This window comes from Jaculus jaculus, chromosome X (assembly GCF_020740685.1).
Source record: "Jaculus jaculus isolate mJacJac1 chromosome X, mJacJac1.mat.Y.cur, whole genome shotgun sequence".
In the NCBI taxonomy this organism is placed as follows: Eukaryota; Metazoa; Chordata; class Mammalia; order Rodentia; family Dipodidae; genus Jaculus; species Jaculus jaculus.
The window spans coordinates 52,410,511-52,434,478 of record NC_059125.1 but is presented as its reverse complement, the minus strand read 5'-3'; the positions used below and the strand labels follow the sequence as shown (position 1 = coordinate 52,434,478).

Genomic DNA, 23,968 nt, shown 5'->3' with positions numbered 1-23,968 from the left:
ACAATCATTGATTCCATTAGCCATTAGTAACAGGGTGAGGTCTGCATATTCTAGTACTTGAGATGTTCCTTTTTGTCTTTGTCTTTCTTTTACCATTCTTTCACCCAACACATTCTAATTGAGGTAAATATATGCATAGCATGTTGGGAGAGCACAGAGAAAATAATTGACTATGAGATAGAGGGCAGGGGGAGAGTGTTATGGAATGTTTCTCTGTGGTACGATTTCAGTAAGTGTAAGCATATATGTTGGCAATAATGTCACTACCTAAATAAATATCTTACAAAGGGATTAGAGTTAAGAGAGATAATTTAATTATAAAATCTTTATGAAAGCAAGTTAGAAACAAGATCTTGGGTTTTAGGGACATAGAATAACCAGGACTTGAATTAGAGGTTTTTTATAAGATGTAAAATATGGAACAGTAATAAAAGAGAATTTACCAGGCATGGTGGCACACACTTTAAAGCCAGCACTTGGGAAGCAGAGGTAGGAGGATCACTGTGACTTCAAGGCCAGCCTGAGACTATATAGTTAACTCCAGGATTGAGATCCTACCTCAAAAACACACATAAAAAGAATTCCCAGGTATAGAATGCCTGCTAAGTGCCAAATGTTTTATGTGTGTTACTTCATTTAGACACCAAAGGAATCATGTGATATGAGTATTTCCTGTCTTTCTATGGCAAGAATAGGGAGAACAGGAAGGCAAAGGGACTTACAAATGACAAAATTCAGTTTGACTTCAGTTTTAGGGTTCTTTCCATGAATACTAACAGCCAATATTTATATACAGATTATTATGTAGCAAATATGTTTTAGGGTATTACATTTATACTGTTATTTAGTCCTTTCAACTGCTCCAATTAAACATTATATTATCACTTATTTTATAGATAATAAACAGACAAAGAAGTTAAATGATATACTCTAGACAACATAACAAAAAAATGGAGACAAAATTCAAATACAAGTCATCTGTCTTTAAATCATATCCATTACTGCTTTACCATTTAAAACCCAGTTATCTAGGAGACATTTGCCTTCGTACTCCTACCAGCCATTAGCACAAATGCTTCCTGTAAAGGTGACTGGTTAGGGTAAGTAGACTTGAAAGATAAAAATGAAATATGGAATCATCAGAGAAAATCAGCATGTCTTACTAACTCTTATTTCTCTGCTTTATTCTGAGGTTAGAATGGTAGATATATAGCAGGTTATCATTCATAGAACTCATAAATTTTTGTTCATGAGTGCAACAAGGGTATTATCATTGTTTTGGGAATAGCACTATGACAACCTCCCTGCATCCTAAACTGCATAAGTATTCATGCTAGGACTCTAAATTTGTTTTTAATTATCCTATTTGCTATCTACAATGAATATCACACCAAAGAGAACTAGTTAACAGAGGGAGTATCCCCTTTAAGGATCATAGTTAAATGTGTTCCTATAATACTATTTTCAATGTCCCCAAAATATAATGTGATTTTTGAAAGCCACAGTCAAACTGTAGTAGGACATAAAGGTAACTACAAGAACGGTATATGCAGTCTCCACTGCAAGAATGGAAGAGAACTGATGAATTAGTAGCTATCCCTAACTTTCCCAAACAGGTGTAATGTAATCCTGCCTTCCACGTAGTGGAAACAGAAGAGATTAGGAGTGGGCTGATGAATCTCCAGGAAAAAAAGATATAGATAGATATCTATATATATATATATATATATATATCTCAGATTGAGAAACCAGGAGGCCCACTAGGCTAATCATGAACAAAGTCTTGGGCTGAGAAGATTGAACCAGTTCCAGTCCCAATTCCATCCTCATTTGATGAATAGAGCATGGGCTGGGGTAGGGAAGGGGTGACATTTCTATTTTTAGGCTGTAAAGATACAATTTAAGAAGTGAAAAAATATTCTGGACCAAAGCCAATTCCATTATAATTTCCAGTCTTTCCGCCAACAGATCAATTGATTTGTCCTGATGTGGGTTGTCAAATCCTTATATCCTCTTAACCATACCCTCTTACTTACCATTCATTTCTGTTGAATGGTTTTGTTTATAAACAAAGATGTTTTTAGTATTATTTTAGTAAATTGTTTCAGTACTGTCCATTAGTTGATTTTAATGGATAGGCAAATGGAGGAGACCAAGAGCCTTTATCATGACTTCTGTTCCAGACTATTTCTCCAAAATGCAATTCTGTCTATCATGGCAGTAATTACTGACATGCCACTCAATGTCATCCAACTCAGGTCCATGTACATATTTGGAATTGAGTTTATTATAACAGACCCCCCATGAAGATGGTTGAGACCCCCCTTTCCCCACTTACAGAAAAGCATACAGCAATTGAAAGCATGCACCTACAATTCTATTGTGCATAAGAAATGAAGCATTTACATGATCCCCTACAATTTCAATTTTGCAAGGCAGTCCAGAGAGTGATTTATAACAAGCCAGAGAATTACCTTTCAAAACGTTTTGCAGCTTGACTTCATTCCATCTTTAATTAGATCAAAGTGGTGCAAACTCAGCCAAGATGGAGGCACTAAAGGCAGGTTAACACAGAGGGCTTAGTAGAGAATAAAGGGGCTTCTCCCATGAGCAGTGAAAATGATAGTTCTAAGGAAACAAGCAATGGTTGTGGGAAATAAAATGAAGAAGGAGATATGGAAGGAAGGAGATAAATGTGCATATGGAAGGATAAATATTGAAGAGTCAAAACCAGGGAGAAAGTGTGCAGGATGGAGCAGCTGCTTATTAAGTCCCATAACACAGGGCTGATATATCTGAAAATATTTTCCCCACTTTGGGGAATAAGTAGATCAATGAGCATATTAAGAACCTTGTTGAGTAGTACTGTGGCTACAGCTCCTGGAACTATGGAATGGGGAGGGCAAAATCTGAACTCCTAGATATGGAAATGATTTGAGGCAGTCAGGGTTGAAAGAACATACAGAATTGGGAGGAAATCCAACAATCTCTAAAGGAAATAGGAAGACCAGTAATGGTAGGATTTAGAATTCAGATGTTGACATTCTATTTGCTATTCAGTGTCAGAGTCTTATTGGAGAAGAAAGAATCACACAATCCTCAAGGTTAAAGAAAGACATGTGCAGAATCACTGAGGGGAAGAAAAAACCAGTAAACCATTTAAATGATGATTTGTTATCAGGAGTAGATACCCAGTGATATAAGTAAATATTCATGTAGAGAATGTATGGTGGAAAAATTAATAATTCATATATACTAAGAGGCTTCCCAGGGATCTATTTGCTATGATTAAAAGCTGAGGTGTGACAGAATTTGATGTAACTTGGAAGCCCCAGGGACAGCTCCATATTGTACTGTGAAAAATAAAATCACAAAAGAAAATGGTCTGGAGAGATTGCTCAGTGGTTAAAGGAGCCTGCTTGCAAAAACCTAATGGCCTGGGTTCAATTACCCAGTAGCTATGTAAAGCTAGATACACAAAGCATCACATGTATCTGCAGTTCATTTGTAGTAGCAAAGGCCCTGGTGCATCCATTCTCTCTCTCTTTCTCTCTCTCTCTCTCTCTCTCTCTCTCTCTCTCTCTCTCTCTTGCAAATAAATAAATTTTTATAAAAATATAAAGAAGAGAATCGGATTCAAAATAGATTAAAAGAATCATCAAGCACTTGATCCTGAGACTCACACTGAGCCACTGCTCTCTGCTGATCCCTGAACTGCCAATCATTCTCTGAGGGGAAGTCTGATGTGTCTCTTCCAGACTCCAGTGCATCCCTCCTGAAGAAAGCCATTACTCTGTGGCTGTGGTAGGAGCCTCCTTATCTCAAGGGCAGAAAAGGAAAATAGTGAAATACAGACCAGCTGCCATTAGAGATGCTGGCTTGTTGAAGAGGTTCTATAGTTTGGGTTGCCACATAAAAGATTTTGGAGATTTGAATTTTGCTCTAATTCCCAAGTATGGTCTCCACAACAAGCAGATAGTGAATCATGCTCAGTGGACCTTGTCAACCAGGAACTGGCTGATGTGTTAGTAAATCTGGGTCAACTGTGTACAGCTGTGTCACCATGGGAGAAAACCACAGTCTGGCAATCAGTACCATTAGTGACCATGCCCAGCATTGCCCAGACCTATGTGTCATCTGAATTGATGTTTGTGCAGACATCAATACATCCTTTCTCTATAGAAATTTCCTCCTAATTGAAACATTCATTCCCTTCTGGAGGGAAGAGGGAGGCTAATGAAACTCACAAGTTTCAGGAAGCTCAGAAAATTGCAATATTCACAAGGCTCCTCCCTTAGGTTATATAAGCAGGAAATAATTGTTAGGGAGAGGAATACTCCCAACTATGGAGCTGCCTAGAAGTCCTGCAGTGAGCTCCAAGGATGTGGTTTCACATAGGCTTCACCTATGCTGAGATGGGATTTATGGTTATGTAGCTACCTTAGAGTCATCCACGCCAATAAACTCACTGGTTCACTGAGATAGATTTGGGCAGACTCATTTCTTTGGTCTGTTGTCAGGGCTTGGTCTGGGGTGAATAGATATTTTTCTCATGTCTCCTCAGAAAATGTTAATACAACAACCCCTCACCATTTCATCAGGGTATCTCCAATGACAACCAGTCTCATTTCCCCTCACAGAAGTACAGGACAAGGCATCACAACTCCCAGGATTTTCCTAGATCAAACTTTGTATTTCTTCTCTAAGTATTATATACGTTGGCCTAAGAGATGTGGGTCCTCCTGAATATTTTATTTTAAAGAACTATGGCATCCAGTATTTTTTCATGAGACATTGATTGAGTTGGTACCCAGAAGGTCATGGAATAGACATTTGATCTAAATATTGGCAAAAGACAAAGGCTATTCTATCTGAGTTTTGATATTGATATATTTGGCCTTACACTGGCTTCAGCCACAAGAATCCCTGATATAAGGGAATTGAACAATGGAGAAGGCATGCATATTAATGAAGAGATACATACTATAGGGTTAGTAGGTTATAGGTTAGTAGGCCAGTTCAGAGGAAAAGGAGAGGCTACAGGGAGCCTGCCAGTGGATGTGATTGTTTCACGTTTTAGTCAGACAAGAGGAGGACACATTGCCTTTGACCATCTCCCCATCCTAGTTCACCAAATGGATCAGAAATTAAATAACACTGTAAGAATTTAGGAAATACTGTGCACTGGTGCCTTTCACAATGAACATTCCAAGGTTGCAAGGCACTTAAGGAGACAAATAGTAAATGAATATAGAGGTCAATATATCCTTAATATGAATATCTGTGATTCTAACAATTGTAAATTTTTGTTTTCCATTTTGTTTACCAATAATACTTATTGTAAATTATTAGGATGCGTTTTTGTAGTTTACAAGGCATATGTTAGGATACTATGTAAATTTGAAGAAGTCATAAACAGCATTTATTAAGCTCATATATTATTTAAAAAATAATTATCTAATTAAATCCTCTCCTTAACATGGTTCATAAAGGAAAGGGAGTTTTCCAGTGAATTACTATGAGATCCAGGCTGTTAGGCCAGGAGCCCATACTCATCCTCCACATTTGGTCTCTGGTACCATCTGTGTGGGCTGAAAACTGAGAAGAATCAATCTGCCACCTCAATTTCCATCTCTAAGAGTCAGGAAGCAGAGAGTTCCTGAAATGTATAATGAGCAAAAGTGGAGGTGCTTGCAAGAAAGGTTGGGCCATAAAAAAGACGAGAAACATGGGCTCTCCATCTCACTGAAATAAGAGGATGCAGCATCAAATTACATTTGGGAAAAACAATTCTCCAATATTATCTATCATTTTGTAACGTCTCCAATATTAGCTATAAATCAAAAGTACTATTTGAAACGTTTCTATGAATTGCACACTATGTGAGGTGATGCGAAACAGAAGTGAATTACAGTACTTAATTTGTTCTCTCAAAGGAACTCTCTCTGTACATGTAAGAAACCGCTCAAACAAGTGAACTTGCCATCAAAGGAACTATATTTCCTAGGTCTGTCCTCATTTAAAAATCTTCATCTTCAGACAAGGCAGGGTGGTGTACACCTTTAATCCCGGCTCTCAGGAGGCTGAGGTAGGAGGATCACTCTGAGTTCAAGGCCACCCTGAGACAGTATGTATGTAGGCTACAGAGAGACCCTACCTCAAAACAAAACAAAACAAAAAACATTCATCATTTTTATTTTGTATGTTCAGAATAGCAAAACGATGTCTTAAGCCACATGGGTTAGAAACTTGGGCAACTCATTTACTCAACACATATTTACTTGGTGTTTTTTATGTGGATAGCACTGTACAAAGTACTGGAGATTTTACTGTGACCAAGACATGGTCTCTTGCTTTTTAGAGCTCATAGCCTGGAGACAGATAAATAAATATAGAATTACAGTCATATAGGATAAGATTATCATGATGTGAAACATACAATGTTATAAGAACATAAAGAAGAGGGTATTTTTATGCCTCTTGGAGGCTGAAAATGGCTTACAAGAGAGACAGAAGGACAGTCAGGCATAGTGGAGCATGCTTTAAATCCCAGCACTTGGGAGGCGGAGGTAGGAGGATTGAGGATCTACAGACTGAGTTCCAGGTCAGCCTGGTTTAGAGTGAAACCCTACCTCAAAAACAAACAAACAAACAAACAAACAAACAAACAAATAAAGGACAGCTAGGCACTAACAAGGCAAAGGGGAAAATGAAGAATTAAATACCCTTTCTTCTTGGCAAAGAGAATAATCTTTGGGATGCTTTACATAGATAATCATGTACTTTCCATCTTTTTCCTTTCCTATTGTGTATGCCTCTTATGTCCGTATTAAGCAATCTATAAATTCTAGTAGTATCGAATAGCAGTGAGAAAAATGAATAGCCTTGCATTCTGTCAATATTTCATAATTAAATACATTAGCTATAGGTATTTGGGGTATGTTTTCAACTTCAATCTTTGTTTTATCATGACTAGGTATTGAATTATATTAAGTTTTTCTAAAGCAATTTATATAATCATGTTATTTTCATTCTTAGCCTTTAAATGTGGTAGATACTTTACTTACTGCTATGACCGAATCCTGAGTAAAAAGTAGCACAGGGCAGGGCGTGGTGGTGCATGCCTTTAATCCCAGCACTTGGGAGGCAGAGGTAGATGGATCTCTGTGAGTTCAAGGCCACCCTGAGACTACATAGTGAGTTTGAGGTCAGCCTGGACTAGAGTGAGACCCTACCTCGAAAAACAACAAAAGAAAAGTAGCATAGGGAAGGAAGGTTATTTTAAGGGTTTATTTTGGCTTAAAGTTTTGAAGGGATACATTATATATGGCAAGGAAGGCCTGAGGGCAGCAGCATGAATCTCCTGGTCGCATAGCATTCAGATAATAAGCAGAGAGAGAATAGGAAACTGGGCTGGTCTATAAAACCTAAAAGCTTATCCCCAGTGACTCACTTCCTCCAGCAAGGCTCCACATCCTAAATGTTCTACAGCTGTACCAAACAGGACTACCAGCTGGGGGACAAGTATTCAAACATGTGAACTTATGGGGGGCATTTCACATTCAAATCATATGACATTGAGTGATTTCAAATACTGAAGCACCCTTGCATCCCAGTAACAAATCTTATTTTTCTGTTTAATTTCTAATTTGATTATACTGTGGTTATATAAGATACTGTATTAATTTCACTCCTTTTAAATTTGTTGAGTTTTTTTTTTATTAGTTTTGTACTCAGTGAATACAGTCAAGTTGGTACCATTGTAAGCCTCCTCCCTGAGTGCTTCCCTCCACAGGGACCCTCCTTGTTGTGAAATATGGGTCGTGCATTGTGTGGTTAGCCATCATTTATGAGTAGGAGGTAATTTATGGTCTAGAATCTATTATTTTGGCATATGATCTTTGAACACTTGAAACAAATGTATATTCTGATTATATTTGGGGGTGAGATAAAGTGCTCTATAAATGTCAGTCCTTTTGGGTGAGCATGGGGTCCTCGCCTAAAATCCTTTTGGTTGATAGCTGCTATCATCTGTTTGAACTGCAATAGCATAAGCAGATTCAGTGTCTCATGAGGGCTAGATTTCTTTCCTCATGAGCAATGCTTCTATCTACATCCTTACATGGCAGAAAGGGAAAACAAACTCCCTGGGGCCTTTTGAAAATAAGGGCAGCTATTCCATTATGACAGTAGAACTTTTATGACATAATTATCTCCCAAAGGCTCTGCTTTTTAATATAATTACCATAAAGGCTAGATGTCAGTATATTAACTTTTGGGGGGTCCAGACATTCAGCACTTTGTGCATCTGGCTTATGTGGGTACTTGGGAATCAAACTTGGGTCATTATGCTTTAACTGTTCAGCTATCTCTCCAGCCCTTCAATATCTCTTTGAATGTGTACACTTAAACCCTTCTCATTGAATAATATCATTTATATGTTGGGACTTAATCTTATGGCTTTATTTTTTAATTCATTTTCTTTATTTGAGAGAGAGAGAGAGAAAAAAAGAGGCAGACAGAGATATAGAGAATAGGCATGCCAGGGCCTTCAGCCACTGCAAATGAAGTCCAGATATATGTGCCACCTTGTGCATCTGGCTTACATGGGTCCTGGGGAATCAAACCTGAATCCTTTGGCTTTGCAAGGAAGCACCATAACTGCTAAGCCATCCCTCTAGCCCAATGGCTTTATTTTTAACAAATCTATTTTTCTTTTCTGTTTTTCAGCATTCTGTAGATATCTTGGTTCCCCCCCCCACTTAGTTTAGTTTGGGCTTATTTATATATAACATTTTAGTGATTATTGTTAGTCCCTCACTGTACATACACAACTTACTACATTCTCCTGGAGTCAACATTTTCTGCTTATGGATTAAGTGTATAAAATTTACATGTGTTTGTCTCCCTTCCATCTCCCCTTTATAATATAGTTGTTTAAAATATTTCCCTAATAAACACTGAGAAGAACCTTAGGGTTAACATTTTGCTCCAGCCATTAAATTTCTAAAACTCACAAGAAGGAAAATATACTAGACAGGATCTCACTTTATAGCTCAGGCTAGCCGTGAATTGGTGATAGTCCTGCTTTGGCCTCTCAAAAGCTATGATTATAGGCATGTGCCACCATGCCCATTTATAAATGTACATCTAATCTGCTTATACGAATGCCAGCCACAGTGGATTAAGGTCCATCCATATGACCTTATTTCATCTTAATAACCTACTGAAAGGCCAAATCTTCAAATATAACCACATTCTCTGGTCCTGGGTATTAGGGCTTCAACATGTGAAATGTGGGACAACATAGCTCAGTCCATAGAAGAAAGGCTGCTGTATAGACCAATGTATGTATTTACTTACAAATAAATAAAATATTTTTTGAAAACGTTCATGAAATGGATACTATGTTAGGAAGTTGAACTTGTGGTAACCTAAATCTGTGTTCCCAGGCTATGGTCATGTGTATTTGACTTCAGAATAAACTATATTTTATTCCTTTTGAAGTGAAAGCTATGTTTGTTCAGTTAACACTTCTCATTCCTTTTGCTAACAATTCATGTGTATTCAGGAAATGCAAACTCATTCTAATATCAGCCCAAGAAGAGCAAAATTAGGATCAAGAGTGTCTATAAAACAAATGTTTAGATATATATTGAAGCCAAAACTTGCAAACTAATTAATTCCACTGATAGTCTCAATTGTGCATATAATTAAGATTGGACTCTGAAAATCTTGACCGATACAAGGAACCAGATCAGACAAGATCAGTAAAACTAGTTCAGGTTTATTGGCACAGCTCTTGGGTGAGGTTCACTGGTCCAAAGATGTGAGGCCAGAGAAGTCGCATCCGGGACCTAAGGTGCCAGTCTTTTAAAGGGGAGTGTGGGGGGAGATGAAGTGCTAACTACAAAGGGATAGACTGAGGAAAGTAACTATTTCAAGGATGGGAGAAAGCAGAGGTCTCCTTATAAGGTTCCAACTAGGGAGGGGGACCAGCCTTTGGCTTGCAGGGGAGTCTTGAAACTGTTGGTTCCGATCATGCTCAGGAATGTGGGTGATGGGGTTATTGGAAGGCATGGCTATCATGTTAGGTTCTTTGTTATGAACACCATCCCACATAACATACTCTTAATTATTAATTCTCTGAAAGCACTTGGAAACATATGTAAATGTATAATCTGATGAAATTCAGATAATGGGTGCCATATACTTTTAACTGCCCAGAAGTAGATCATGTTTGATATTTGTCTATAAATCAGAGAAAAAGACAAAATACATCAGAAAAAGAATTAAACAGTCTGATAACTGATTACCACTGAAAACTCAAAGACTTATGGAATGAACAGATGGGTGGAGGTACACAGATGAAAAACTAATAAAGGAACTTGGGAAGGTGAAGTAGAGGGAGAAGCAGTTGTAGACACTTGAGGATGTTTGATGGTATTGTTAAAGATAGAGGAGCAGGGCTGGAGAGATGTCTTAGTGGTTCAGGTGCTTGCCTGCTAAGCCTACTGTTCCAATGCTCCAGATCCCATGTAGCTAGACGCAACAGTGATGCAAGCATGCAATGTCGCAGTTGCCCACTAGAGGGCGCAGAACAAATTTTCCCTCTTTCCCTCTCTTTGTCAAAAAAATATATATATAAGAGCACAGCATCAATGCTACTGGTGTCTGCTGCAGTACCAGGGAAATATGACAGGCTTCAGGGTATAATGCAGTGTGGGGAAGAAAGTAAGAAATGCTTCAGCAATGTCTTTAGGGCAGTGATATACATATTTGCATGAATTCCTCAAGTAGTTCTACCTAAAAAAGGATATGCAGGTGGTAAAGAAAATGGTGGGGAAAAAGTGTTAAGGAAAAAGAAAACCATAAAATTAAGCCTGAAAGATGCTAAAGTAAAGAAAAAGAGGAGAATTTGGTGAAAATGTATTTGAAGCTTAGCTATGTTAAAAGGTGTCTGATGTGGAAATCCAATTAAGACACTTTAGTCTTCGTTAGGCCTTCATTGCTTAGGTGAGTCCCCAACACATCATGAGTGTTCAAGAAAGATACTTGTATAAGTTGGGATGTATGTATGCACATACACATGTATACTCCTATAGAAAATTGGAGGAGGGCTAAAAATTAAAATATTTCTACAGAGGACAGAAACATAGTAAGATGGTTAGTCTCTGGTTATCAGTTTGACAGGATTTAGAATCACCATGGAAACAAATTCACTGGACTGCCTGTGAGGGGATATCTTGATTAGGTTTATTGCGGTGGGAAGACCTACCCTAATTGTGCATAGCACTATTCCAATCAGTCCCAGGATGAAGAAAAAAGAGAAAATGAGCTTAGCAGCAGCACTCATCACACTCTGCTTCGTCAAGGTAGACTGAATGTGACCAGCTTCCTCAACCTTTTGCCACCATGAATTCCCCACTATAATGGACTATTACCTTAAAACAAAAATAAACCCTGCTCTCCATATTTGCTTCTGGTCAGATAGTTGGATATAACAATACGATAGTAACTAATATACTCTAATTCATTCCTGCTTCTACTTTTCATTAAGACTGTGTGTATTAGATGACATCAAGCCCCCAAAACAGCCTTCTTCTCAGGCCTCAGATGACATGCACCTTTCTCTGAGTTTGATTATGTATTCACTGTTTTTCTGCGCACTCAGTGAGCATAGAGAGCAGCATTAACAGCACTTTGGCACAGAGTGAAACACAGAGTAGGTACGTAAAAATAGAGAGACTGGATTGAGTGTAAACGTCCTAGCATTCATTCTTTTAATCATGTGCTTTTTTGCAATTTACTAAATGAGCTATAAAGGTTTCTTTTTTAATTTGAAGAGCAGTATAGAGGTTCCTCAAAATATATAAAAAAAAAATGGATATACTATGTGACCCAAAGTTCGTTAGAGAAGTAGTGGGTTGATCTTATTAATCAAGGAATTGGTTTAAGGTGCAAAAGGAGAGTAGCAACTTTGGGTAATGATAGCTGAGGGTTAACTTTTGTTTATTTTTAAATAGTTTATTTAGGGCTGGAGAGATGGATTAGCAATGATCACTCTCTGCTTCCTCACTGTGTATTGAATGTGACCAGCTAACCCAAATTCCTGCCACCACACTATTACACCAGCTTAATAGTTCATGTCAAGTATGGTTGGATGAACACAAGCAAGTCATTTAAAGCTCTATTTTATCTCCATAAAGCCATTAGGAGGGCTTTATAACAATGTATGCCTATTTACTTCTCAAACTATAACTGACAAATCCAACAGAAAGCTGGCACATAGTAAAGATTCAGTGGCTATCTCCTCTTGGATTTTTAATCTGACTTAAGTTTTCCATATTTCACATTCCACCTCCATAAAGATAGTGGTCCTTTCCTTTACCCTAAATGTATCAATTGCTGTCTTATCTCCAGCCTTAGTTCCATGGCCCTTTGATTAAACAACTTATTGTTGCACATTCCAATTTCATAATTCTCTCCCCCACAGAAAACACTGCAAAGCAATCCTGGTTATTTCTCTGGACCCTAAGTAATATCATCAAAGAAAGATGAACTTTCATGTCTTTGTATGATACATAGCTGCTGAACCATTTATAAGCCACATACTCAACAAGTATTCCAAATACAAAGAAGATTTTCTATCTCTAGACATTCATAAAAGAACATATGATCCATTTAAAAATTACTATTGGGTCACATGATAACTACCCCAATAGTTTATTCCTTTTCAATTCCACTTGGCAGGTATATTACCCCGCAGAAGATGACATATGGGTACACCATAGCACTATCTGGCACTGTCCTGCATGTACATGGAATAATGACCCCCCCCAGTATAAGCAAGCTTTCTCTGCCTCCTCTACCCTCAGGCCTTACCAGGCCTACTAATCTGTATCCTTAATACCACTAATCCACCACTTTATCTTCATTGATAAACTTTCCTCCTAATCTTCTGTGACTTTTTGATTATCCTCCTTATGCACCTTGCATGCTTCTCATGTACATCCTAAATTTAAGCATTCCCAGGGTTCTAACATAGATCATCTCCCCATTTTCTTTCTTCGTGTGCTTTTCTAGATTCTTTCATGCATTCTAATGCCTTCAGCTGTCATTTATTCACTAATAATACCATAGCCAACATTTGGCAGTAGTCCTCAAGTGGAAGTGATTTTCCTCCCAAGGGACAGATGGCAATATCTGGATATATTTTATGATTGTTGTGAGTAAACAGGATTCTGCTACTAGAATCTGGTAGTAGAGGAGAGGAATATTGGTAAGAGTGTCTTATAATGTGAAGGACTACTCAAAATGGCGATTGAACTGAAGCTTGGAAACTCCAGTTGAAATCAACCATAAATACTAAATATTACAGAACAAGCATTTTTCTTCATTTCCAAGTAACAATATGGTCTGACTGTGTGATCTGAAATTATTATTTAAGAATATATAATGCTTGGTGTGATGGTCCATGCCCACAATCCCATTACTAGGGAGGCTGAGATAGTAGGATCACAAATTCAAGACCACCCTAAACTACATAATGAAACATGTATCAAGCACATCAAAAAAAAAAAAAACAGGAGAGAGAGAAAGAGAGAAGGAAGGAGGGAAAGAGAGAGAGACAGGTACGGAAGGAAGATGTGATTCAAGGGATAGAGGAAGGAAGGAGGAAACAAAACAAGGCAAGGGTAAAAAGAAAACAGAAAAGAAGATACACATTTTATTTGGGGGAACTTGGTCAATACGTTGATTGTGTTTTAAATTTTATTTTATATATAATAAACAGGTCATACTCTCTCATTCCCTTGCTCTGACCCCTGGTGTCATGGTATTCACTGTGGGGCATGATGACATCAGTTAGTCCCTGTGAAGTTCTGGGGGAGACCCTCTCAAAAATATTTTCACAGAAAATTATTTTATCTCTCAGCAGTCCATTTCTGAGTTCTGCGGAAGCTTGCCTTCTTTTGAGCTACCAAATCTTGCTTCTGGCAAGGGACATTTTTGCATGATTCCATCACTTTTTAACTTTTCTCTTGGGATTCTGCTTATAGATTGAATTCTTTCACATGACAGCATGAGTTTGCTTGATTAATTTACGATTTTTTATTTAAAAATAATTTTTACTGAGCATGGTAGTACATGTCTTTCATCCCAACACTTAGGAGGCAGATATAGGAGGATCACTGTAAGTTTGAGGCCAGCCTGAGACTACATAATGAATTCCAGGTCAGGCTGGGCTAACTACATAATGAATTCCAGATCAGGCTGGGCTATAGTGAAACACTACCTCGAACACCACTTCCCCATAAATTGTGTGTGTGTATGGAGTGGTGTGGTATGCTACCCCCCCCATATGCTTGCCTGTTGGAGGGAGGGGACTACCAGAGCAAGAATATAACACTGGGTACACTGCTACATTGCTCTTTTTCTGCCAAGTCTTCTTTTGAGCTGGGGTCTCTTTACTGATTTCAGAGCTTGTGGAGCTCCAACAGATTCTGGGGTTACAGGCATATATGGCCATGCCCAGCTATTTATGTGTGATCTGGAAAGTTGAACTCTGGCAGTCTCAGTGCCCCTCAGGCCCTCATGCTTGAGCAGGAAGTACATTTAACCACTGAACTATCTCTCCAGCTTTCTTATTTATCTCTTCCATCATGTCCAGACTGACACTGCTCTTTATATACTGAGAGAAGTGTTTCTTGTAAGCATCTTCAGCTTCTTCCATTAGGCAACATATATCACCTGCAAAATTCTGACCCCTGATGTACTTCCTATGTACTTTTACACTTAACTGTCTTTCAGAACCATAACTAAGGAATCATTTAATGAAGGGTAGTACTGTGAAGGATAGACAAGCCTCTAGCCACAACTCCCTTCATGGGCCCCCACAACTTTATTGCTAGTTGTAGTTCTAGAAAGGCATGTATCCAAATGACAGTTAAGGCACCTGCTTTAAAATCTAATGAACCGAGTTCATTACCCTAGCACCCATGTAAAGCCAAATGTACAAAGGGGTACATGCAACTGGAGTTCATTTGCAGTGGCTAAAGGCCTTGGCACACCCATTCTCTCTGTCTCTCTCTGCTTGCAAATAAATAAAAAATAAGATTTTAATAATTATTTTTCATTTATTTATTTAGCATTTTGACAATTTCATACATATATATTCATTTTGATCCCTTTTCTGTAGCATTTACCTTCTTATTGCTGAGACAAAGCACCTGACCAGAAGCAGCTATGGGAGGAAAGTGTTAATTTAGGCTTGTAGTTTTAAGGGTAAATTTTATCATGGCACAGAAAAGCATGACCAGCTCACATCTTTATATACCAGCAGCCAGAAATTAACAGCAAGAATAAACTAACTGAACATCTAGGATTCTGGGATATTAACCCTCAAGGCCTTACTCCAATAAGGCTACACCACCTAAAGGCTCCACTAGATGGGGACTAAATAGTGGGCCTAATCACAAACATGTGAAGCTATGAAGAACATTTTCTATCAAAACCACCTCATTCCATGACTGCCCCCATAGACACATGGCCATCTAATATTGTAAAATGTACTCAGACTAACTTTATCATTCAAAAGTCTAAAATTCAAATTCTCTTCTGAAACTCAAGACAGCTTCTTGTGTGTCCTGTAAAATCAAAACAAAAGTTATATATACCTAACATACAGTGACACAGAGTAAACATTGCAAAAAGAAGTCAGAGCAAGGCAAGGTTGGAACAATTCAAGATAGAAAACTAGTAGAGCAAGTATCAAGTCTTGCAATTCAATTACTAGTATCTGGGACTGAGGATGAAGTCCTCTGGGCTCTAAAAGGCCCAATGGCACCTTCATTGTGCTGCTTCCTATTTAGACAAATCCACCCAAATCAGAGCAAGCAGCTTTCCTTAGCAGACATACTTCAGTCTGGATATCTATGCTTATATCATTGCAAGGCTTCTCTAGTCCCAAGTTCCAAATCCTTCCATATTCATCCAAGAAACCAACTCAAAAAGACCTTAAACCTATGGTCAGGTTTATCACAACAATAGCCCCACTTCTTGGTACCAGCTTTCTATAGTTGTTACCTTCATGTTGCTGGGACAAAACGCTTGACCAGAAGCAGCTTATGGGAGGAAAGGGTTTATTTCAGGCTTAAAGTTTCAAGGGAAGTTTAATCATAACAGAAAAACAAAGCAGAACAGATACCTGGCTCACATCTTCATACATCATATATCAGCAAACTCTGAAAAACCAGTGAGCTGGACAACCTTATGACTTGTCCAGAGTAACACACCACTTCCAGCAAGGCTCCACTTTCCAAGGACTCCAGCAGTTGTATACTATGTAGGAGACTTAATCATAAACACTTGAGACTATGAGGGCATTTTACATTCAATCCACCATACCCATTTACCCTCTCTCTTCCCTTTACCCACCCTCTAAAACCTTTCTTCTTCCACCTCCTACTTCCATGCTTGTTTATTTCTTTTGACCCACTGATTTAAATTAAGATCACTAGTAAAATCAGGGATTGGAACTTATTTATTGAAGAATGAGAAATTGTACTGTGGCTACCACCCCCACACACACACACAAAGGGTATGACTCCTACTCTCCCAGAAGTCATCAGTTCCCACTACTTACTTTGGAAGGTGTGGAGTCTCATAGACTTCTCCCTTATCTATGTTAAGATATTGGCAGGCTTGATAATGTACAGGAAACCCCATCTTCTATTTGTCCATGACTATAGGAGATTTGTCATATCTGGAAAATAGTGTTCTGCAGCCCCAGTTCTCCTCCTCCTCCTGCTCTTACATTCTTTCCACCCATCTTCTGTGAGTTTCCCTGAGCTTTGGAGAGTGTGATTTAGATGTCATGTATATGGATGAAGACAAACTAATCACTTATTCTTGGTTACTTTGTCTTCTTTGGATTTGGTTATTTGCAAGCAAAGAGATATGGAAGAAAAAGTGAGAGAGAGAACGGGCATGCCATGGCCTCCATCCACTGCAAATGAACTCCAGATGCATGCATCACTGTGCATCTGGCTTTATATGGGTAATGGGGAATCAAACCTGGGACATTATGCTTTGCAGACAAGCACCTTAACTGCTAAGCCATCTCCCCAGCCTATACCTTACCTTTTGCATAAAAAATTTCTGTCTTTGAGGATACAAGTAGTACCAATATCTGGGAACAAACATAGATATTTAGAAGGTGGTTTGACATACTGTCAAATTAGCATAACCACACTATTGGGTTTCTTCTAGACCTAGGTCCCTAGCCACAGACTTTGGGCCAGATTTATAGTATCAGACATGATTTCCTGCCTGCACAGGGGGCCTCAAATACAATCGGAGAGCAATTCATTACTCCTGTAACTATCATGCCACTATTGCACCAGTGGACATATCTTGCTTTGCGTGTCAGTAGTGACATACACAGGGTCTACAACTGCATAGAAATATTGATGTCTTTTCTCCATTAACAGATTACATATAACCTTCTCGCATGAAGAAAGTTAATTGATAGAGAGCTAGACTCCAGCTCAATTCCAGCTTGGTTTCTTTGATTCCTATAATGAAAGCATTTGATGTCTTCAGTACTGATATGGACTTAGTATCTAGTTTGTGGGGATAATCAAAAGCAATGGCAATAGCAAATATTGTTTTAGGGACTTCTGTGGCATCTCTGATTAACAACTTATTGTGGAGTATCTCATCCTTGACACTGGGAATTTTCATTAATACCATATGGACTCTGGGAGCGGGCTTATTCACCTATGTTGGGGACCTTTGTGTAAACACTTTAATTTTTTTTTATTTTTATATCTTAAGTTGGCTTCCCAAGTAGTAGGTCTCTATATGGCTTATTCATATATCTGAAGTTTTTGTTCATTTTCCCTCCATGCCCATTCCTCCCTAATCACCCCATCCCTATTCCTGCTTAAACCTTTTCCTTCCATCCTTATCTCTGCCCCTCTTTTTTCATGTCCAATGTGTTTTACATTACATCCCCTTACATAATGTCCTCCACATCTCTGGTCCTATTCTAGTTTCCTGGCCTCTACAGACTCTAATTCTGCCTTACCCTCACTAACCAAGAAATTCAAAGCTAGGGCCCACATTTGAGAGAGAACAAGTAGGCTTGTGTTCATGAACCTGGACTATCTCAATCAATATGATCCTTTCACATTCTATCCATTTTCTTGTAAATTTATAATTTCATTTTTCTTTACAGTTGAATAAAATTCCATTGCATATCTGTACCATATCTTCATAATACATTCATCTGAGATGGACATCTTAGCCAGATACATATTACAAAGCTGATCTTCTTAAGCTCTATTTTTGGGAAGGTGGGCAAGGGAGTTGGCTCAGTGGGTAAGAGTACTTACTATGAAAGAATGAGGACCTGAATTCTATGCCAAACACCCACTTAAAAAGCCAGTCATGGGGCTGCAGAGGTGGCTCAGCAGTTAAGGCAATTGCCTGCAAAGCATAAGGACCCAGGTTCAATTCCCCAGTGCCCACATAAAGCCAGATGCACAAGGTGGCACATGTGTCTGGAGTTCATTTGCAATGGCTAGAGGTCCTGGTGTGCCAATTCTCATTTTCTCTCCCCTCTCTCTGTTTTATCTCTCCCTCTTTCTCTCATAAATAAACAAATAAACTTTTTAAAAAGAAATATATATTTTACAAAGAAGCCAGTCATGACATGCATGCCTGTAAAACAATCAATGAGGTAGATGAGGACAGGAGGATTATTGGGGCTCCCTGGTCACCAGTCTTGCTGATAAATAGCTCCAGACTCAGTGAAAGAGATATAAGGTAGAAGAGCAATAGAAGAGGACACCCAATCTCTTCCTTTGGCCTTTATACAGGGGTGCCTTTGTAGCACATCCATCTGTACATACACATGCATATACCATAACACACACCCACACAAGTTCTGCCATTCTCACTAGACAGGCACTTTAATCAGCTAAGTGACTGATCCATTGTTTTCAAATGGTTAAATGAATTGAGATTGTGGAAATAGTTCAAAGTAGTTAGATGTAATAAGAGATTATAAGAGAGTGCTTTTTATGGTTTTATTTTATTTTTATTATTTATTTATTTATATTTACTTATTTTTTGGTTTTCCAAGGTAGGGTCCCACTCTAGTTCAGGCTGACCTGGAATTCACTATGTAGTCTCAGGGTGGCCTCACACTCTTGGCAATCCTCCTGCCTCTGCCTCCCATGTGCTGGGATTAAAAGCGTGCTCCACTACGCCCAACTGCTTTTGATAAGATGTAAAAGTTATTGGTCATTAATATCCTCTAGAACAACATGCCAGTAACCTTCACCCAAAAGTCTATAAAAGGGGTTAACCAATTAAGACCATCAATTTTCAGATTCACAAGGCTTAGTGAATGGTACAAGTCTCTGAGACAAATGTTTTTGTGTTGCTGTCCTTTATGATCCTGTTTATGTTATATAAAGCCCAGTGACTAATGAGACACACTGATGCCACAGAAAAAGTAAATATGCAAGAGTAGTTACTTCATTTCTCTTTCCCAATCTACCAAGGACTAGTTGGAAATAGAATGATAATAAAGTATTTTCATCTCCACCTTTGCAGATAAGAACAAACTGCTTTCTTCCTGATTATAGCACCTTTTCACAGGCCTCTAGTCTAGGCTGTCTCTTAACTAGTTCTTCTTTAGCTACCTTCTCTCATAATGTTTTATGCTTTCACGGGGCACATAACTAACATTAGTTATCTTTGTATTTTTCTCTAAGACTTACCTTCTTTTTTTTTGGATAGAGCATACTTCAAAAAAATGTTTGCTGGATTGAATTAATTTTCTGTACTCTCTAGCCCCATTGTCATGAGATTCAGTGACTAGTAATAACTGGTTCATAGTTTGTAAATATAAACATAACTGCTCTAGAAAAATGCTATGAAAAATCAGGTTTGGGGCTAGGGAGATTGCTCAGTGGTTAAAGGCACCTGCTTGTGAAGCTTGTTAGCCCAGGTTCAAATCCCAAAGTACCCACGTTAAGCCAGATGCACAAAGTGTTGCTTGTGTCTAGAGTTCATTTGCAATGTCAGGAGGCCCTGGTATACTTATACTCCCCTCTTGTACATCTCTTTTATAGGTAAATAAAATGTTTTTAAAAATCAGTTTAGAGCCAGTTGTGGTGGTGCATGCCTTTAATCCCAGCACTCGGAAGGCAGAGGTAGGAAAATCGCTGTGAGTTTGAGGCCACCCTAAGACTCCATCATGTATTTCAGGTTAGCCTGGGCTAGAGTGAAGCCCTACCTCGAAATACCAAAGGAAAAAAAAATCAGATTAGGGCTGGAGAGAGTGCTCAGTGGTTAAGGTATTTGCCTTAACACCTAACCACCTGAGTTTGATTCCCCAGTACCCACGTAAAGGCAAAAGTACAAAGTGGCACATTCATCTGGAGTTCGTTTGCAGCAGCGAGAGGCCCTGGTGCTCACATATTCCCTTCTCTCTCTTTGCAAATAACTTTTAAAAATCAAATTGGTGTTTAGTTAAGGAAAGTAGAAAAGAATACCTGCTAGTTTACTTGGCTTGTAAGTCCAGGATTTTATAAGTAAGATTTTGGAAGCTTTATTCATAAAATATAAGTACACTCCTGTGATAACTTTAAGATAAGCATTTTTTTTTAATTTGCTCTTTGGTATATGTATACATTAGGTGAGATGAGAATTAGTTTTAAAAAATAAAAAGGAATTAATTTAAAAGAACTAAATAAGAAGATGTCAAGACACCTCCCTACACACACACACACACTTACACATAGAAAATAAATCATAAATGAGCAGAGTTCCTTGGTTTCATCTATAATCTGAAAGGTCCCAGCGAACCGAGATGAGAGGTAGCATAATGAATACAGTCTAACTTAACTTTTCTTCTTGGCAGGCATATTCACTCTATAACTTGTTGCCTACATTGTATACTTGTCTGGTCACAGTTTTCTTTCTTTTATTGGTGTGTGTGTGTGTGTGTGTGTGTGTGTGTGTGTGTGTGTGTGTACATGTGCATGCACACATGCATGTTTTCTGGTGTTCTGGTGTGATGCACTATGCACTTCCCTGTGGCACAGAAGCTTATCTGCAGTGGCTGGAATAGAATGTTGGATGTCCTGCTCCATCACTCTTCCACCTGGTCCTGTTTTGAGCCACCATTCCTTTACTTATTACAGAGTTTGTGGAGCTCACAGAATGTCTCTGTTCTCCTGCAAAATTGGGGTTATAGGCCACGCAGGGTTGTGTATGTGGGACCTGGAGACTCAAACCCTGGTAGTCTCAGGCCCCTTCAAGCCATCATGCTTCCACAAGAAGCACACTTAACCATTGAGCCATATTTCCAGCCCTGGTCACGACTTTTAAATTAAATAGAATATTTTTATCTCTACTTCCCTGACCTTTCAGCTTCTATTCTTTCTCTCACACAGTCCATTTTCCACATGGCTTACTAGAATGTTTGTACAAAATATAAATCACAGCATGTATGGCCATTGCTTAGAATTGTCCAGTGACTTTGTATCACATGAGAACCAAATTGAAACTGTGTACTTCAGACCAACAGAACATTACAACTCAACCTCTCCCTACTTCCTTGTACTACTCATTTTCTTCTATTTTTCTTTCAGTCCCTTGAACAATCCAAAGTCTTGCCAGCTTAGGGACATTGAAAATACTATTCTCTTACCTGGAATGTACTTCTTATAGATTTGCCATAGATAACTCCTCTTCTTTCTGATCTTATGTCAGATGCTCTTTTTTAAAATAAAGAATCCATTTTCTCTTTTAAAATATTTTGTTTACTTATTAGAGAGAGAGAGGCAGATACAGAGAGAGAATGGGTGCACCAGGGCCTCCAGCCACTGCAAACTAACTCCAGACATATGTACCACCTTGTACATTTGGCTCACATGGGTTCTGGGGAATCAAACTTGTGTCCTTAGGCTCCCCACGGAAGCGCCTTAACCATCTCTCCAGGCCCAGATGCTCTTTCTTCACCTCCTATTTAAAGTAGCCCTAGTGGATATGGTAGTGCCATTTGTAATCCCTGCACGCAGGAGGCAGGTGCAGAAGGATCACAAATTTGAGGCCAGCCTTGGCTATATACCAAGATTTTGTCTCAAAGTAAATAAATAAATTACCTCTACCTCTCAATATAATTCATATTCTAAATAACTACTCTCAAAGTCTTAATCACCATCTAATGCTTACACTTGCTTATTGTATTTCTTACTCCTTATGAAAGCAAGTTTTATTCAAGCAAGTTCTATTTCCCAACAGCTATAATAGCGTTTCATCCATAGAAAACAGTAAATATTTGTAAAAATAAGTTATCATGAAAAGTAGTTAAGATTTTGTGCATTACTTATAGTGGGAATTTGCCCAAAGTTGAGTAAGTCAACCTGACTTAATTTAATTCAATATATATTTGTTTTATTTACTACTGACTCTCTAGAAACTAAGAACCATACATTGCACATATCATATGCTCAATTAACAAATGGTAAATGACTTATGTATTTCATGCCTACTGTGTGCAAGACCAAGATGGAAATAGCTGCTGGAAAGGGGGATCACAGAAATGAGGAAAGCAGCCCGGGATCCATTTGTTGACTACTAACAGGCCAGCAGCAAAGGCCAGCTGGTCTCCATGGTAACCATTCAATATAAATCATAGGAAAGAATTTATGTTAACCTCTTTTCCAGGCCAATTAGGAGCTACAAAGACCATGAGACAAGGGAGAGGCCTTTTTCTGATGCTCTTGCAGCCCCCTCTTTTCACTAACAAGATGTGGCTCTCCAAACTGCTTGCAGGGTGGGTTTAGGGGAAGAGTCCTCTCAATCAATCTTGTTTCCATCAGAGTGTACCTATGGAGGTTATAATAAGCACAGTTCTAGTTTCTCAGTAAGGTGATCTCCTGGGACCTGCCTGAATCACTGCAGGGGAGGAGTTTCCATGGAGAGGGCTGCTTTCGTCAACTCTATTAGGCCTGGGTAAAAGGTGAGGATGACAAGGAGGAAGGGCAATAGATTGTATTTAAACTGAATCTTATATAGCAGGAGACAGACTCTGTGCCACCTGCTGCTCTTCCTCCTGCTGTGTTTTCGTCCTACTGTCCTGGACTTGGACTCATGACATCTTCATGGGAAGGTACCATCAGTGCTCCTGCTGTAGAGTCTACAGAAAGTGTGCTTCCTAAAAACACCATCTTTGGACTATTTGTTATTTTTCTCATTGCTGTGACAAAAACAGCTGACAAAAGGGACTTAAGGATGGAAAGGCTCATCTTGTCTCACAGTTTAAGAAAGTGTACCATTCAGTCCATCATGTTGTTGAAGGCCTGGGGTAACAGAAACATGAGGAAACCAGTCGTGTTTTACACACAGTAAAGCAGCATAAGGTAGACAGGAAGTGGGGAGGGTCAATAAAACCTCAGGACCCACTACCAATAACCTACTTCCTCCAGGGGGCGGGATTTTATCTTCTAACCTTCTAAAACAAGGCCAACAGCTAGCACCCAGGTGTTCAAACACATGAGCCTATGGAGGATATTTCACATTCAATACACCACACAGTGCATGCTTAGTAATTCTGTACAATGGCACATCTATTTTGACCTTCTTAAACTCCTTTCTTTAGTCCATCTTCCACTAGTTGCTACCAATGCAATATATAGGGTTTATAGAAAGCCCTCTCCCTGTTGTTTCTTAAAGATCAATGCCCTATTTTTAATTCTCACCATATGCATCCATTGCCACAGCAGATTTTCAACTAACTCTCCAGCCCCCTCCACACCTCCAGACTTCAGGCTGGTGAGATGGCTTAGCGGTTAAGGCTCATGTCTGTGAAGCCTAAGGATCTACATTATACTCTCCAGATCCCACATAAGCCAGATGTACAAAGGTGAGGAAAGTGCAAGGTCAC

The 23,968-nt window shown here is 38.8% G+C and overlaps 1 pseudogene; it reads left to right on the top strand.

The window, feature by feature from the left end:
- The first annotated feature begins 3,713 nt into the window (after positions 1 to 3,713).
- LOC101611943 lies at positions 3,714 to 23,433 on the top strand (annotated as a pseudogene).
- The last annotated feature ends 535 nt before the right edge of the window (positions 23,434 to 23,968 follow it).